Raw genomic sequence first — 18,609 nt, forward strand, 5'->3', positions numbered from 1 at the left:
TATAATCTGTACCTTGTAAAGCTGTGATATCAACAGTATTTTTATCTTTTACAAAGATCAAACCTTAAACTGTATTTTTGACAACCTTCTGTTAAAACATAGCTTAGACAATCCTATGACCCCAGCAAATCAGTTGCAACTTTACCAAGGTCAATGTTTAAATTCTTGCCATTGCTTTCACTTGTGTAATTGTGTAATACTCTCTTTCCTATGTGCTGTCATTCCTTCCTTCTTTATTGTTGCTTTAAAATTCAAGCTCATGCAAATATACAGTTTTTCACCTGCCAGAAATAATTGTCTCTCACATGCAAGGTACATAGCCTTAAATCATACTTGAATATAGAGGGGTTTTATCACTTTTTTTTTTGTCACAAGGATGTCAGCATTTCTCTCAGACATCTAAGGGGATTGACCAGAAATCCACCCTTCTCCTCAAGAATCCCAAAAGTGATTCTCTCCTTAAAATAAAAGTTGATCTTACTAGCCTCAGAATAGCACTCCTAGAAATGCCTGACCTCCATTTCCAGAAACACTCCATAGAGATACTCTGTTTTTTTGAAATACTAGTTTAAAGCTGAGAAAGATGTATTAAAAACCTGTCCTTTAAGAAGGAAAGCACCAGAGCAGGCTTTACATAAAGCATTCATCTACAACTTAATCTTTCATATGTGGATTCTGTGTGAACAGAGATGTATTTTCTTCCTATCCTAGGTTATCCACATGAAATCACTTTGAGAACTGAAAACACCTAAAGCCTTTAAAAATATGTTTTCAGCAATGAAGTATGGCCACACTTTGATATCTTTAATATTTGTAGCATACTTGCCTTTTTGTTTTTCTTTTGCTAAGAGTATAAACTCCTTCTCTTAAAACAGTACAGTTCCTTGAGAATGATTGGAAGGTTAAAGAAGATGCTCCTGGTATGGCGAGGTTTCCTGTTTAGAAAAGGCTTCAGAAATGACCCCGAATATTGTTGCTTACCTTCCTAGATGTGATGTTTAAACTTTGTTTGTAAGATTTGCTTCCTGGAGAGATTACAATATTAGACACAGAATTATAATTTACTTATTGATGAATAAGAAGGCTTTGGAATTCTATGTCAAAACCACTGAATTCTTTTGGTTGATTTATAAATGTACTCACGTAGAAAGAGAAAAATTGCTGCATACATGAAAGATCTAAAAGACTCCTTGACATTTACCTAACTATTATTGGCATACATGCATGAATACAGTCTTGCACACATATTTAAGCTGATGTTTCTTGGCTTCATTTTGTGTAAGTAGTACGCCACACCAATGATAATCTGCTGAAATATTTTCATTAAGTGCCTTTGCCAGGAGGAATATCTGATCATAAAGCATGAGAAAACTGATTTCCTTTAACTGAGTATTAATATTGTGTAAGTGGATTTTTGGCAGTCAGGATATTTAACAAAGGACTTTTTTTACTCAGTTTAGGTACTTACTTTATAAACAGTGGCTTGTGAGATAAGCCTATAAAGAGGCTAAGGAGATAAACATATAAAGAAGAAATGAATACTCACTTATATTTCTGGAATCAAACCTAGGAAATTATTGGTTAATTATAGACATCAGTCAGGCAGCTTTTGCAACACCATCTTACAAATTTCAATACTTATTACGTAGTAAAAATATTACAGTTATCCAGATTAATTTCTCATTTTGCCAGGCTGCTCAGAAAGCAAGGAAAAGTTATGCAGAAAAAAGAGGTCTTTAAAGTTATTGAAATAATGTGTTCACACTTCCCTCTGGCTTTTGCCTTAAATATTGCTTAAAATGTAAAATCTCCTAGTATACTTCTTTTTGCATCTCAGATTTTTACTTGTGAATTGAATTCATTTCATAACTGTGCTGATTTTCAGATGTTTGCTTATTATAATTTGACTGTAGTGACAGTAGTTTATGATGCTGGTCACCTTTCAACAGTGGAACTTACTAGGTCATGTGAAACACAGCACATTATTGCATCATTAAACCCATGAAAGACCAAGAGATTAGGCACAATCTACTCACATAATACGCACCCCCCCCCAATTAAACTATTGATTAAATATGAACACGACAAGGAATTTGTGAGCACCAGAAAGCATGTCAAAGAATTTGAGGTTCTTTATGTCTTTAATTCAGTATATGGATCAGCATGCAAATTCCAAATGATCAGAACTTTCTCACTTCTTCTTAAGGATATACCTAGACTAGACCCAGATGTATTGACTAGTCTAGATATACCTCATTAGATACCTGAACTATGCAACCATTTGAACATAAAATTCTTACTAGACTGTCATATTCTTCTTCTCAAAGTTCTATTCTCCATAGGTAAAGTACCTAGTGAGAAGATGATACTATCACATTTCTATTATTTCCAAATATGCTATATTGTTGCCATATAAACAGGCCTTAAGCTTTCACAGAACATCAGCAGAATATAGCTCTTTACATTGTCATACTACAGGAAATAGAACCAGTTTCAAAGTCTTGTGCTTAATCTGCAAGATCCTCAGAGAGTGCATGGTTAAGTCCATTTACAGGTCTCTTGCTGACATTTTTTCCCTGTAGTAGAAATGAACTATATATGCAACAAAAAAAAAAAAAAAGTGCATGGAATGAACTGCAACAAGCAAATCCTTGACAAAACTTCTTGCCCTGGTGGCCAAGAAGGCTAATGGCATCCTGGCCTGTATCAGGAACAGTGTGGCCAACAGGAGTAGGGAGGTCATTCTGCCCCCTCAGCACTGGTTAGGCCACACTTTGAGTACTGTGTCCTGTCCTACACCCCTCAGTTTAAGAAAGATGTTGAATTGCTAGAATGTGTCCAGAGAAGGGCAGCAAAGCTGGGGAGGGGTTTGGAGCACAAGCCCTGTGAGGAGAGACTGAGGGAGCTGGGGTTGCTTAGCCTGGAGAACAGGAGGCTCAGGACAGACCTTATTGCTGTCTACAGCTACCTGAAACGAGGCCAACATATCAACAGCTAGACTATTTATTACATAAATAAAGTGGATGGATCAGATGGGGAGAGAGAGAGAATAGAGAGAGAGAAGAGAGAGAGAGAGAGAGAGAGAGAAGAGGAAAGGAATTATGTTACCACACCCCTCATCCCCCCAAGACAGTTTGAGTCTGTGGAGGAAAGGTGCTGTAGGAGATGTTGGGTCTGTAGAGAAAGGGTGCTGAGGCTTTGGCTGGAGAAGAGATGTGGTCCTCTGGGCAGCCTCTTCAGCTCCATGAGTTGCAGCAGGCAGATATTAGGACACGGAGAGAGAGTTCAGTCTGCTTCTTCCAGGCTCCATGGCCTCTTTTCTCCCGAGCAGCATTGTCCCAGACTTTTCCTTCTCTCCTGCTTTCCTTCTCAGCGGCATTGTCCTTCTCCTGTATTTTCCTTCATCTGTGTTTTCGGTTCTCCGTTTTTCTTCTGTCGAGCCAGTAGTTGCTCAAGTCTTTTTATACAGTTTTTAGTCCTTAGGTATGTGTCCAAGCATTGTCCCTCAGAAAATCAGGGGCCAGGTGGTGAATCCATTGTGTCACCATCCTCCCTTTCCAGAGTACTTGATGGGTGGAGATTATCTTGTCTTATGCATATTCCCGAAGGTGGCCTCGGTCCATTGTTGTCAGGCCAGCTGTGAGCGATGTTATCTTTGCACCTTCCAAGAGTCGTTCCAGTGGCTCTGCCCAACACACATCAGCTATTGTCTGGGCAAGCAGCAAGTGATTTTATCTTTGTTGAGTCACACCAGGACAGACAAGCTTTTAGTCTCTCACACCACCCCGTCAATCAAAGATAAAAGCAAGAAAGAAAAGAAAGGAAAGGAAAGGAAAGAAGTTTTAAACAATTTTTACAATAGACATAAGTTTTGATTGGCTAATGGCACAAATCTGTCGTATACCATCATTAGACACAAATTACATATTGGACACTACATGTTGAATCACTGTATACAACAGGGACTTACACAAGGTGAAAGAGTAACAATTCTAACAAAATTAGCTACTTCTCCTCTTTACAATAGGAAAAATAGGACTTCTTTAAGTTGTGCTCTTCCTGGAGGGTGTTCTGCTGTTCTGAGGAGGGCTATAAAGCCATGGTAAAACAAAAGAAGAGCAGAACTTAACCACCCAGAACAGTAAAGTTAAATTCCATTGACTGCCACTAATATCTAGTAAATGTGGTCAATAGCTCCCTTGTTACTAAGGTGTCAAGCAATTAACACATATCTATTGGACTCATAGGTCATCCAAAGGCCTGTACTTGACAGTTTTACCCACAGTAGAGCCTTTAGTATTAGTTGTTCATTTAAGTTGCTTTTTCTCTCCCCCATGGATCTTTTATGAGGACTACAAATAAAAGAACTCGTACAGATGCACAGTGGGAGCAACTTTTGAATATTTGATGCAGATAGGGTATTGAAATTGTATGAAAGACTAAATCTTTTCTCTCTTGATGTGAACTCAACAAAGATAAAATCACCTTTGCTGCTTGCCCAGACAGTAGCTGATGTGTATTGGGCAGACACCGCTGCATAATGACTCTCTAGAATGTGCATAGACAAGATCATCTCTACCCATCAGCTACCCCGCAAAGGTAGGATGGTGCAAAGGATAAAGATTGTTCACCAAACTGCAGCTGCCCTGGAAATAATGGGCAGAGGCCACTGCTATCAATACTCTCTGGAATATGCATATCCACCACTTGGACACATACCTAAAAACTGTATAAAAGATCTGAGCAACTACTGCCTCAGGAGGAAGAAAAATACCTGGAAAATGCCACTCTGAAGAAAATACCAGGAGAGAAAAGGACAGACACATCACCATGTAGCCTGCAAGAAGCAGACCAGGACAAACCCTCTCTCCATGCCCTAAGTTCTGCCTGGTGCAACTCATGGATCTGAAGAAGCTACTCAGAGAAGGACCTGGACTTTGGGATCTCTCCCTCCCCTCCTCCAGTGGAGGACAGCACAGCCAACAAGGCAGCACCCTTCCTCCACAGGCCCAAACCATCTTGCGGGGGTGTTAATATAATTCCTTTTCTCTTCACTCACTCTCTTCTTCCTCTCTTTTTTTCCCCTCTCTCTCCCTTCTTCTGATCTGTCCACTTTATTCTGTTAATATATAGCCTCAAGGGCTGTTGACATTTTGGCTTCATTTGTGCCTCTAATTTCATAACATGGGAATATTCAAAAGAATAGAATAGAATAGAATAGAATAGAATAGAATAGAATAGAATAGAATAGAATAGAATAGAATAGAATAGAATAGAATAGAAGGAAGAGACCTTCAAGATCATCATGCCTAACCTATCAACTAATCCAACCCACCTAATCAACTAAACCATGCAACCAAGCACCCTATTAAGTCTCCTCCTTGAACACCTCCAATGATGGTGACTCCACCACCTCCCCAGGCAACCCATTCCAATGGGCAATCACTCTCTCTGTGTAGAACTTCTTCCTAACATCCAGCCTAACCCTCCCCTGGCCATGAGAGAAGGGACTGGGAATGTGGAAGTGGGGAGTGGTCATTTCTTTGTTTTCATAAGAGCTTTTCAAATCATTACCAAGTACATGGAAATTTCCTAGTAGGTATTTATAGTGGTTTATTAAATGCTAAAACTGTTAGAGTTGTCACATGCCCTGAGATTTTCCTTTCACCTCAGCTCAGTACCTTTTGCATCTCACTGTCTCTCTTCTGCTTTCAATAACCAGGATTGGTTACAGTGCCCCTGAATAATCTGTCTGGGTGATTATAATAACCAAATACAGGTGTGACAAGAACTAAACCAGAGACTAGGAAATAAGTTCTTTTGAAGAGCCTAGAGGAAAAAAAGACAAGGGTAGAGGTGATGGAAACTGACTGAAGATGGATGTTGATGGGAAGAACGAAACCAAAAAGTTTAATTTTATTAGGTCATATGTTTAAGACCCTTGCTACACTTACTGCTTTTTCTGTGAACTCAGATAGGTCATTTCTTTCATGAAATACTGTGATACTCCAGATAAGGCTTACTGATTTTTCTGTATTTTAGAAGCCATGCTTTCACTTGCACATCTCTGTATGATACTACTCATAGGAACATGACATTAATAACACATGAGCAGTTACAATTTGGGACATTTTATTAGTCATCTGTCTCTCATGCTTTTCATTTCCAACTGAAAACCTTTGTCTTAGATCTTCTTCATTTCAACAGTGAAAAATTGATGGCTTTTATCCAAATGTAATTTTCTGACCAGTTTCATGCCAAACTTTAGCAGTTCCTTCCAGAAAATATGTGCTTTGGTTGCTTGCTAGAACATCATTGAAGGCAGTCAAAAGCCTATAATTTCTCATCCTATATGTCTGTTAGCCTGGAACAGAAAGAAGCAATTAGATTGGCCTGACATGATTATTTTCTTGGCAAATCCATAATGAAGATATATCTATATATACAGACATTGATTATCTTCCAGGTGGTTTTCCAGTCTGCTTCCTCCCTTTCCTACACCATAAGCTTTCCCAAATTGCTGTAACTTCATAAGCTCAAACAAGGAAGATCCACATATCAGATCTTAGGATTTTGAATACTAAACAAAGTATAACATGGCAAAGTGAAATTCTGTGTCTTATCCTAATTTTCCTGTCGAAACATAATCAGACAGACTTTAATATGGTGATAATATTATATTTTATGAGAATTATTGTTGACTCATTCAGAACTCCAGGTACAGGTAGTCTTTAACCCTCTCAGGGCTTTTGTAACCCTAATCATGTTTCCACTTCTAGTGGAAGTGTGCCAGACAGAGAGGCTCTTAGGACATGCTGCTGAGACCATCATTAGTAGATCAGTTTGGTGATGCCAGGAAGGTGAAGTTATACAAAACCTATAGCCCTGCTTGAAGTTCCAGCTAAGTATGTGAATTTTTATACATCACTCTTCTGCAGACAGTCTTTACCTTTTGCTGTATATTTCTTTATCCCTACAATCTCTAGCACACTAGAGCTCTGTTTTCAGGTAACATGTTTGCGACCTATAATAATTAAACTGTTGTCATCATCAAACAAGAAATTTAGAGTAGTGCTCTTTGAGTATGTCAATTTAATATATTTTGGTCATGTCTTAGGGAGAAGAAAGAGAGAAAGAAAGAAAGAAAGAAAGAGAGAAAGAAAGAGAAAGAGAGAAAGAGAGAAAGAGAAAAAGAGAAAAAGAAAGAGAGAAAGAGAGAAAGAAAGAAAGAGAGAGAAAGAGAGAAAGAAAGAGAAAGAGAGAAAGAGAGAAAGAGAGAAAGAAAGAGAAAAAGAGAGAAAGAGAGAAAGAAAGAAAGAGAAAGAGAAAGAGAGAAAGAAAGAGAAAGAGAAAGAGAGAAAGAAAGAGAAAGAGAGAAAGAGAGAAAGAGAAAAAGAGAAAAAGAAAGAGAGAGAGAGAAAGAAAGAAAGAGAAAGAGAGAAAGAGAAAGAAAGAGAGAGAAAGAGAGAAAGAGAGAAAGAAAGAAAAAGAAAGAAAGAAAGAGAGAAAGAGAGAAAGAAAGAAAGAAAGAGAAAAAGAAAAAGAAAGGAAGGAAGGAAGGAAGGAAGGAAGGAAGAAAGAAAGAAAGAAAGGAAGAAAGGAAGAAAGAAAGAAAGAAAGGAAGAAAGAAAGGAAGGAAGAAAGGAAGGAAGAAAGGAAGGAAGGAAGAAAGAAAGAAAGAGAAAGAAAGAAAGAAAGAAAGAGAAAGAAAGAAAGAAAGGAAGGGAGGAAGGAAGGAAGAAAGGGAGAAAGAAAGAAAGAAAGAAAGAAAGAAAGAAAGAAAGAAAGAAAGAAAGAAAGAAAGAAAGAAAGAAAGAAAGAAAGAAAGAAAGAAAGAAAGAAAGAAAGAAAGAAAGAAAGAAAGAAAGAAAGAAAGAAAGAAAGAAAGAAAGAAAGAAAGAGAAAGAAAGGAAGGAAGAAAGAAAGGAAGGAAGAAAGAAAGGAAGAAAGAAAGAAAGAAAGAAAGAAAGAAAGAAAGAAAGAAAGAAAGAAAGAAAGAAAGAAAGAAAGAAAGAAAGAAAGAAAGAAAGAAGAAAGAAAGGAAGGAAGAAAGAAAGGAAGGAAGAAAGAAAGAAAGAAAGAAAGAAAGAAAGAAAGAAAGAAAGAAAGAAAGAAAGAAAGAAAGAAAGAAAGAAAGAAAGAAAGAAAGAAAGAAAGAAAGAAAGGAAGAAAGAAAGAAAGGAAGAAAGGAAGAAGAAAAGAAGCTGTGCAATAATTGAATTGATCTGCTTGCTGCATTTACACAGCTACATGAGAGTCTATGATGCAATACAAAAAGGGGATCTGTCTCCATGACAGCAAATGTACCTGAAAAAGCATTATTCTCTTTTTCAAATACTCTGCTAAAGAAGGTAGTGTTCAAAAACACTCAGTAGCCAGCACTGGCCCAAATTGAAATAATTATTACCTTTACATAGATTCTTTTTGTCAAGTGCGTCAGCTGAAAATCACCTTTTTATCTCCGTTGATGTTGCTTCTGTTTTAGAAGCTCATACATTAATAAAGTAAGCAGCAGAGACAGTGATCTGGTAGAACGATAAGATGTGGACATGCCAGCAATACTGCTTTATGTTAAGAGCAATGACTGATGTGGAAAAAAAAAAAAAATCAGAAAGAGCCCAGGCTGTCACTTGCAATAATTGTATGGCAGGCATAAATATTCCAGACCTGAGTATTACGTAAGCAATGTGTGGTCCCCTTTCTGTGGGTGATCAATAGGCTTCCCTGAATCATCACTGGCACAGTGCCCACAGATATCACTGGAATTGCATTGAAGTAAAACCTGAAAATAGCATTCAAACCACATAAATTTTCCTTTTTAGAAGGAAATTTGCTGAAACAGAAGCAATGGAAGGAGTTCTGTAAGTGGCAATTGAATTCTAGGCAATCAGAAGTTAAGGACTCAGAACTGTGCCCTCATTAATATTTTGTGATGCATTATTTTATAGATGTAAATTCAACATTTTAATTACTCACATTGCTCCACACCCTCCCCAGTGTACTGCCTATATTTAAATTCCCACTGGGTTCCAATCCCTCAGCTTCTCTTTTTATCTTCAAATATCTGATGAATTCCCTGACTGCCCATTCTCAGAGGTTGTTAACTTCTCATGTCCACATCTTTTAGCTATTCCTGACTGCATTCTTCAGTTTTTCTGGCATCTTTTGACTCCTAGTGTCACATCTCAGTGTCAGCTCTCCAGAATTCACTCACTTTCATCAGTCAAGATTTTAAGCAGTCTCTGCCTTCAGGTGCAGTCTTATCATGTACCTGCCTTATTGTAAATGCCATTACTGGGCACATTTTTTCCCTTCTCTCAGTGCTCAGATCTCCAGACAGCAGTGATGAAATTATAAGCCCTACTTTCAAAGGCTCTATAGAACCTATAGCTGCCAGAAACATATTTGCATGGTTGCAAGTGCACCTAGTGAACTCGATTCTGTCCTGTAAAACACACAGGTAAACATGATCTGGGAGGTATAGTAATTCTGAAGGCAAATTATCCCACTGTTTAACCCTTGCTCCATAGCAGTAACTACTATGGGAACTATAGCTGCTTGTGAGTGCTACGTGTGTTTGGTAGGAGAAAATGTGATACTACTTGCAAGACTGATGGGGCAATAATGCAAAACAGTCCTGGATGACACTGCTTTCCAGTTCTGATGTAGCACAACCTGTGTCAGCACGAATGGTGGTGTTCATCCCATTTGCCTCAATGTTCTAGCTGAGAACTGAAATTAAGCCAATGTTCTACACAACATTCCTTGTTTCTCTTTAATCCCATACCCTAAATCCTGGTCAGTTCTGAAGTGGAACATGGATGGCAACTGCAAAAGTAATAAGATTACCCAAGTCAGCCACCCAATTGGAAAATAATCATCGTAAACAATCTGCCTGAATACTCTCAAATACTTTTAAGATTTATTTTCATTAGAATAGAATAGAATAGAATAGAATAGAATAGAATAGAATAGAATAGAATAGAATAGAATAGAATAGAATAGAATAGAATAGACCAGGTTGGAAGAGACCTTTGAGATCATGGAATCCAAGCTATCATTCAACATTATCTAATCAAATAAACCATGGCACCAAGCACCCCATCCAGTCTCTTCCTAAACACCTCCAGTGCTGGTGACTCCACCCCCTCCCTGGGCAGCACATTCCAATGGACAATCATTCTTTCTGTGAAGAACTTCTTCCTAGCATCCATCCTAAACCTCCCCTGGTGCAGCTTGAGACTGTGTCCTCTTGTTCTGGTGCTGGTTGCCTGGGAGAAGAGACCAGCCTTTAGGTTATTGTTAAGTTAGAAATCCATGAAAATTGTGAGTCTTAAGCATGAAAGACTTAAGCATGAAATCGATCTTTATTTTTCCATAACCTTTTATTTGAAGTGACCCCTATTTGATGTGTAACTGATTTATGTTGTAATTGGCAATTTGGTGCAGTTCAACACCAGACAGCTGTCATTTTTTTTCTCCTAAGATTGCTTGCAGTTGTTAAAAATAGCAAATACATTTTTCACAAACACCATGGAAAACCTCTGGTCTTTCCTGTCCTAGCCAATGAAAGTAATCCAATGAAAGAAGGAAATACACAGACCTTAGATCAAGCATGGACAACAAAAAGATCCATTGGAAAAAACCAGAAACACACCTTCTTATATTAGTATCAGTATCACTAAGGTTGGAAGAGACCTCAAAGATCATCGAGTCCAACCTGTCACCACAGACCTCATGACTAGAGTAGGGAGGACACTAGTGCCCACTGCAGGCTTGAACTCACAACCTTCCCCATTAAAGGTCTTATGTGCTACCAACTGAGCCACACCAGCATTGGCTCAGTCTAACTCCTGTTCTTGGAGTCTTCAAGAGAACTGGTAAGCATATAATCCATAAAAGCTCAGTCTAAAAAAAGCTGTCAGCAGGAGAGGATTATTTACCAAATAAGAAGGGAAATAAGCAGTGGTTTAGTTACATCCCAGAATAGTGCCCAAAGTCAGCTAGAACACAATTCTGTATTTCTTCAGGACAATTCTTCAGGAAATTCCCATATATGTAGCCCAAGTACCCTCATACTAACCTTCTTGAAGATCAGTATGAACTTTGTAAAATATGAATTATGAGCTCTGTAAATATTTTTTTCCAGCATTTATTTTGACCTCAGCACAACAGTAACCTGTAAAATTTCATGTGCTTGTAGCTTTTGGTATTTCTAATTTGTGCCTTCTCAGTACTCAGCACTGGTTAGGCCATACCTTGAGTCCTGTGTCCAGTTCTGGGGCCCTCAGTTTAAGGAGGACATTGAGACTCTTGAATGTGTCCAGAGAAGGGCAACAAGGCTGGGGAGAGGTCTTGAGCACATGCCCTATGAGGAGAGGCTGAGGGAGCTGGGGTTGTTTAGCCTGGAGAAGAGAAGGCTCAGGGGAGACCTTATTGCTGTCTACAACTACCTGAAGGGTGGTTGTAGCCAGGAAGGGGTTGGTCTCTTCTCCCAGGTAACCAGCACCAGAACAAGAGGACACATTCTCAAACTGTGCCAGGAGAAGTTTAGGCTGGAGGTGAGGATAAAGTTCTTCACAGAGGGAGCTGATAGCCATTGGAATGTGCTGCCCAGGGAAGTGGTGGAGTCACCATCCTTGGAGGTGTTCAAGAGGGGATTGGACATCACACTTGGTGCCATGGTTTAGCAGTCGTGATGTCTTGGGTGACAGGTTGGACTTGATGATCTTTGAGGTCTTTTCCAACCTTATTGATTCTATGATTCTATGAGTATAAAGATTATATACTTTATATATTTATTGAAAATTAATTTCCTCTCTGGTTATGTAGTAACTATAATGAGGCCTTGGAATCTCACTCCTGACAGATTGTCATTGTGTGATTTCCAGCCACAATATCTGTACCAGAGATACCAATAGCCAGAAGCAGACATCTAAATCTGTTCCATGTCAGAGTTTCCTTTTACCTTCTTTTGCCAAACTTCCAAAATTTAGTCAGCTCTTGCATTCATATGGTTTACATGGAAAAACATTTCTACATACCAAAACCTACCACTTTTAATGCACCATTAGCTCAGTATGCCAAAGCTCTTGTGTTATGATGGCTTTCACATTTCACTAAGCAAGACACTTGCCACTCATGTCTTCTCAAAAACTGTCCCTGGTGTTATGTGAACACCAGTGTAAATGAAGCATTTTTTTTCATGTTCTGGTGAGAAAATCCAGAACTGTTTCTGCTTGTTACTCCAGCAGATCAGTGCACTCCTCTACATCAAATTCAAGAATTGGAGCCATTATGCCTTGTTCATTGTCAAATGTGCCCATAGCAACACTCATAAATGTAATCTTTTTCAACTCAGCTCTTATATTCTCAATTGACACAAAAGAGTCAATACAGCAGTCACAACCGTTCCAGTGCTAAAATGAGTTGGAGAATGACAAGTTTCTTATATCTGTGCCAAGTTGTCATGTGCTTTATCAACCTGAAGGTTCAGGAATAAAGAACAGGGTGTTAGGCCTGTGCACTTTCTGCTGCTGCTAAAAAAAGTAAAAAATAGGAAAAAAAAAAGTTTGGTCTTGTTTCTTGTTCATATTTTTCTTGTACTTTTTAAGGTGGTTAACTAAACAAAGCAGAGGTTAGGCAAGAGGTTAAAAACTCTGTTAAATAGCAACTAGAGCTCTCTATTAATGAACTTTTTGATGTTTATGTTTCACTGTGAGTCTGGATGTCTGCATTTTGTCTGCAGACAGTGGAAAACTGTGAAATACTGATAACAGAATGCAATCATGGCTGATGTAAAACATGTCACATTAGACCCAAACCATGTGGATCAGCACTACCACTGTTTTTGGCAACCAAGCTTGTTTCTTCTTATTAAACTTGTTTCTAATGCTTCAGCAATTGAGGCCAAGAGATTTTTGCCTTCCAAGACCTAAATGTCTTGGAATGAGCATAGGCTCCCTCGTGTTTATCAGTGTAACAGAACCCAGGAAAGAAGTGACACTTGTTAACATTCTTTCAAACAACAGTTTAGTCATCTGTTCTGGGGTTTTTTTTTCAGTCCTTTCTGGTTGTCGTTGTCTGTGTATGACGCATATTAAGAAGGGGACAATATTTGTCTCACAAAACAGTTACCTTTCTGTCACATTGGTAATGTGCAAACATATTTTGGATGTGGAGAATAATCTTTCAGGGGTGGACATCGCTTGGCACTTAAAGTTGGGATATCCTTCTCTGAACACAGGGAAACAATGAATGTTCTTTTTAATATTAACCTGAAATTCAAAAAACAAAATACCTAAATTCTTTAGCATTTCTTAATGTATGTATGGATTCAAGCCTACACTACAAGAGTCTTCTCAATCTATCCAAACCCTTTCTTCTTTTTTTAACTTACAGTCATCAAAGAAGGCTATGGGAACCTGTAACTATGCATTTATTATTATGAGGACTGACTGAGAGAATTTGGGCTCTTCAGTCTGGAGAAAAGAAGGCTCCAAGGAGACCTAATTGTGGCATTCCAGTATCTGAAGGTGGCCTACAAGAAAGCTGGGGAGGGACTTTTTAGGGTGTCAGGTAGTGATAGGACTAGGGGGAATGGAAGAAAACTAGAAATGGGTAGATTCAGATTGGAAGTTAGGAAGAAGTTCTTTTCCATGAGGGTGGTGAGACACTGGAACAGCTTGCCCAGGGAGGTGGTAGAAGCTTCATCCCTGGAGGTTTTGAAGGCCAGGCTGGATGTAGCTCTGAGTAACCGGATGTAGTGTGAGGTGTCCCAGCCCATGGCAGGGAGGTTGGAACTGCATGATCCTTGAGGTGCCTTCCAACCCTAACAATTCTATGGTTCTGTACCAGAGCATTAGAAAACCAAGATGATGTCAAGTGTTTATGGTAATAATATGCATACTATTGTTTGGCAATGAAGGTCAGTAAAGCAACACCAAAAGGTTCAAATGGGAGTTTCATGTTTCATTTCATCACAGAAGTTATTTTTTTCATCCTCATACTGATAACAATTCTATGAATTCTACGATTCTATTCAGAGTAGGTTTGAGGCACCTGATGGATGTTACTGTTTATTCTGGTTGCTCATGATGTTTCTCATAACAGCCTTCACCTATGAATTAAACTTTGGTCTTGAAGATTTTTTGTGAAATGCATCAATCACTCAACATTCTGGACATGTACCACAAGCTGGACTTAAAATGCACATCAAGCATACATCAATAAAGCTTAAGTTTCCCAGAGGTGTATTTAACAGTCATTCTCTGACTGCTGAGTTAGAAAGTGAGGGAATTCTTGCGATGATTTAGATGGTTGTCTGCTTTTCCATAAGTCAGGGAGGCACAAGTTTGCTGAGTAGTGGGGAATTCTGCAAGTATTAGCGTCTGTTCTTTTCCCTTAACTGTTCCCCACCTCCTACGGCAGAAGTTAGGAACACTCTCTTAACGTGCATTCTGGTACAGTAAATGGCATAGATGCAATCCCTTCAAGTGCCATGGAAAACAATTTCTCAGTAAATTGTGGCTTCTGAGAAGTGAAAAGGGAATGAGTGCAATCCCTAATGCACTTGTGGGATTCACTGTAGATATAGGCAGAACCTCAGGGAATTTTTAGGATTTTCAATGCACAAGTGTTTCCCATAGCACAGCATATGCACCAAGCTTTTAGCTTGCTCTTGAGCTAGCTTTCAAAACCCCTTAAGGATCAGGTATACTTTCCCCTCCCTTACCTCTCAGCTTATCTCTTAGGGCTATAAAACCATACACTACACTGGGAAGTGATGAGCAAAAAAATCTGCCAGGCCTATCTAATCCAACTTCCATGTTTCCTTTATCTAAATTAGTTTGGAATAATCTGTTTCAAATTTAAGAATAAGTCATTCTTCTTGTCTGAATAATGAGGCCAGTCTATTTTGTTTTCCCCACTAGGGAAACAGCAAAAAGCACAAAGCAAAATCCTTTGCCCAACTTTTATCCCATTCTAAACTATAATTTTTTTTCTCATTTGCCTTTCACATGAAGTTCCTGTGTTTTTCCTGTGCTTTGGTACTGGAATATTCAAGGTTGACATGCTCTCATTTCTCTTCTTCTTTTTCTGTCTTCATATCTATATCTGAGATGATCATTGATCATTCTAGTCAAATGAAGAAAAAGAAATGCCTCTAGGGCATAGATATTTAGTTTAGATATTTACATCTGGACAAGCTGACTTTGCCCAAGAAGCACCTGTTAGTCTACATAAATCATGTTAGTCTACATAAACAAGGAGCTGAAAAGCACATGTTTATACAGCAAACTTCTATATTTAGCCAGATAAATATGACCTCAAATTTCCCTCCCTTCTCTTGCTTGGATTAAGCCACATAATTTAATTAGTATTTGCCCTGTCATTAAGCTGTTTTGCTACCAGAATAAACTTTGTTAACATGTAAACTTTGCTAACCTTGTGAGGTGTTTGGAGCACAAGCCCTATGAGGAGAGGCTGAGGGAGCTGGGGTTGCTTAGCCTGGAGAAGAGGAGGCTCAGAGGAGACCTTACTACTGTCTACAGCTATCTGAGGGGAGAATATAGTCAGGCGGGGGATGGTCTCTTCTCCCAGGCAACCAGCACCAGAACAAGAGGACACAGTCTCAAGCTGCACCAGGGGAGGTTTAGGCTGGATGTTAGGAAAAAATTCTTCATAGAGAGAGTGATTGCCCATTGGAATGTGCTGCCCAGGGAGGTGGTGGAGTCACCATCACTGGAGGTGTTTAGGAAACTAGATGGGATGCTTGATGCCACAGTTTATTAGATTAGATAGTGTTGGGTGATAGGTTGGACTTGATGATCTCAAAGGTCTTTTCCAACCTGTTTAATTCTATTCTATTCTATTCTATTCTTTCTATTCTATTCTATTCTATATATTATGATACAGAACAATCAAACACTGCCTTTACTTTCTTCTTCACATGAAAGAGGGGCAAATATTAAAAGACACCACTGATAGCACTTCTATGCCCTTCACGCTTTGTTTAATGCAGACCACTTCAGGACACTCTCATGCTTATCTGTGTCTAACAAAGGAATAGAGACTGGACGATGCTGCGTAGAGCAGAATGGTTATACATATACATCCATGTATCTTCCTGGCTGTACTCCTGTTTTGCTTAACAGTATAGAGCAGAAAGACACTGCTGACTGCATAGCATGAGAATCCCTATAATTCCATATCTTTCTTAGCAGAACTGGTGCTTACTCAGTTGTTTCCTCTAGTAAGTACTAGGCTCACAGTGTCTGCAGACTTTCTCGTCTCTAGATAACACCACTAGTCCTGAGAGTATCTTAATACACCTAAACAAAACCTAGAACTACTACAAATATATCATCCTTTCAGAGACCCTTTAAAGGTTTCTATTCATTATTTAAGATTCCTTTTTTTTTTTTGCTCTTTGTTTCTAAAATGTAACTAATATGAGAGATTTTGCTGGTATATGATGGCACAAATCTTTCCAGTGATGACTGGTTTAAAAAATAGAGACCATGATTGTTTAGTAGGTTGGTATCCAATAAAGACTTTTCCAGTCTTTTGTTTGCATCTGACTTCATCACCCTCTTAGGATGACTTAACAATGCTTTTTTTTTTTTGTCTCTTAATACTTGCCTTTTGTTCCTGATACATCCTTTTCTCCTTTATAATTTTGTCCCTATACATCTGTGCTACAGTTTTTAATTCTTCTTTAGTGATCTGAACTTAGTCATACATTTTATATTACTTATTCTTGTCCCTAAGTTCTATGGAAGGTGCATGACTTAATCAAACTCATCTCTTGCTGATCTCCCTGAATTTCCTCTGCAGTGAGATAATTTTTAATTATGTCTTTACTTTTATTTATTTAAAGGTATCAGCTCTCTTTGATCCTTTTGCTTTTGCGAACTTCCCTCCAGAATAACACTTTCTAATTCCCTGAGTTGACTGATCTCTCTACTTCTTTTTGTATTTTTTTTTCCTGCCCCAGAAGTTGTGAAGACTGCTATTTCAGCTTCAGTCTTAACAAATTCACTCTCCACAACAGCAGTCTTAAATAGTTCCTCTTTATTAGTTATAATCATATTTAGGAGACCTTCCTCTCATTTATTCTCTTACAATAAGAAAATTATACTGCTTGTCTCAGTCCAGAGAGGGAAAGAGACTCAGTTCTTTTGAATATTCCCATGTTATGGAATTAGAGGCACAAACAAGGCCAAAATATCAACAGCTAGACTATTTAGTACATAAATAAAGTGGATGGATCAGAAGGGGAGAGAGAAAATAGAGACAGAGAGAGAGAAGAGAGAGAGAGGTAGAGAAGAGGAAAGGAATTATATTAAAACACCCCTCGCCCCCCAAGACAGTTTGAGTCTGTGGAGGAAAGGTGCTGCAGGAGATGTTAGGTCTGTAGAGGAAGGGTGTTGCAACTTTGGCTGTAGAAGAGATGTTATTCTCTGGACAGGCTCTTCAGCTCCATGAGTTGCAGCAGGCAGAACTTAGGACACAGAGACCGGGTTCCTTTTGGTCTGCTTCTTCCAGGCCTGTGGTCCAGTGAGCAATCTTTACCTTTGCACCCTCCCAAGAGTCATTCTATCAGCTATTGCCTGGGCAAGCAGCAAAGCTGATTTTATCTTTGTTGAATCACATCAGAAGAGACAAGATTTTAGTCTCTCACCCTGCTATAGCAGGAGTAGCAGAGTGTTGGACTTGGTGAGCCTGAAGTTCTTCTTAACCCCTGTAATGAAACCTGCAAGTTCTCATATCTGTCAGGAAAAGCCTTCAACAGAAAACAAATACACTGAAAGTAAACAGACAAGATTGAAAAAAAAATAAATTAAAAGAAACCCAAATACATTCATTATTTGTATTTCAAGATTCCTGAGGGATGTGACATATGACACTTAAAAGCTTGAGTATCCAGTATTATCAGTAACAACTCTAAGAAAGATGAAGCAAGGTTTTGTTAGTTTCAAAGAAGGAAGGTGATATTTTAAAAACGGAAAATAGTTTTAATGCACATTTGCTATGCTATGAATAAAACCTCAGGCAGATTTGTTTGTTCAAGTTTTAAAAAGTTTAGCTAAGAGTTTAGCTTTCGAGCTCAGAACGTGTTTCTCTGTCTTTTCTGGAAGATTATAATAATAATAAACCAGGTTGGAAGAGACCTTCAAGATCATGGCGTCCAACCCATCAACCAATCCAACACCACCTAAACAACTAACCCATGGCACCAAGCACCCCATCAAGTCTCCTGAACACCTCCAATGATGATGACTCCACCACCTCCCTGGGCAGCCCATTCCAATGGGCAATCAAGATCTCTGTATAGAACTTCTTCCTAACATCCAACCTAAACCTCCCCCGGCGCAGCCTGAGACTGTGTCCTCTTGTTCTGGTGCTGGCTGCCTGGGAGAAGAGACCATCATCCATCTGTCTACAACCTCCCTTCAGGTAGTTGAAGACAGCAATGAGGTCTCCCCTGAGCCTTCTCTTCTCCAGGCTAAGCAATCCCAGCTCCCTCAGTCTCTCCTCATAGGGCTTGTGTTCCAAACCCCTCCCCAGCTTTGTTGCCCTTCTCTGGACTCGTTCCAGCAAGTC

This window comes from Dryobates pubescens, chromosome 27 (assembly GCF_014839835.1).
Source record: "Dryobates pubescens isolate bDryPub1 chromosome 27, bDryPub1.pri, whole genome shotgun sequence".
NCBI lineage: Eukaryota > Metazoa > Chordata > Aves > Piciformes > Picidae > Dryobates > Dryobates pubescens.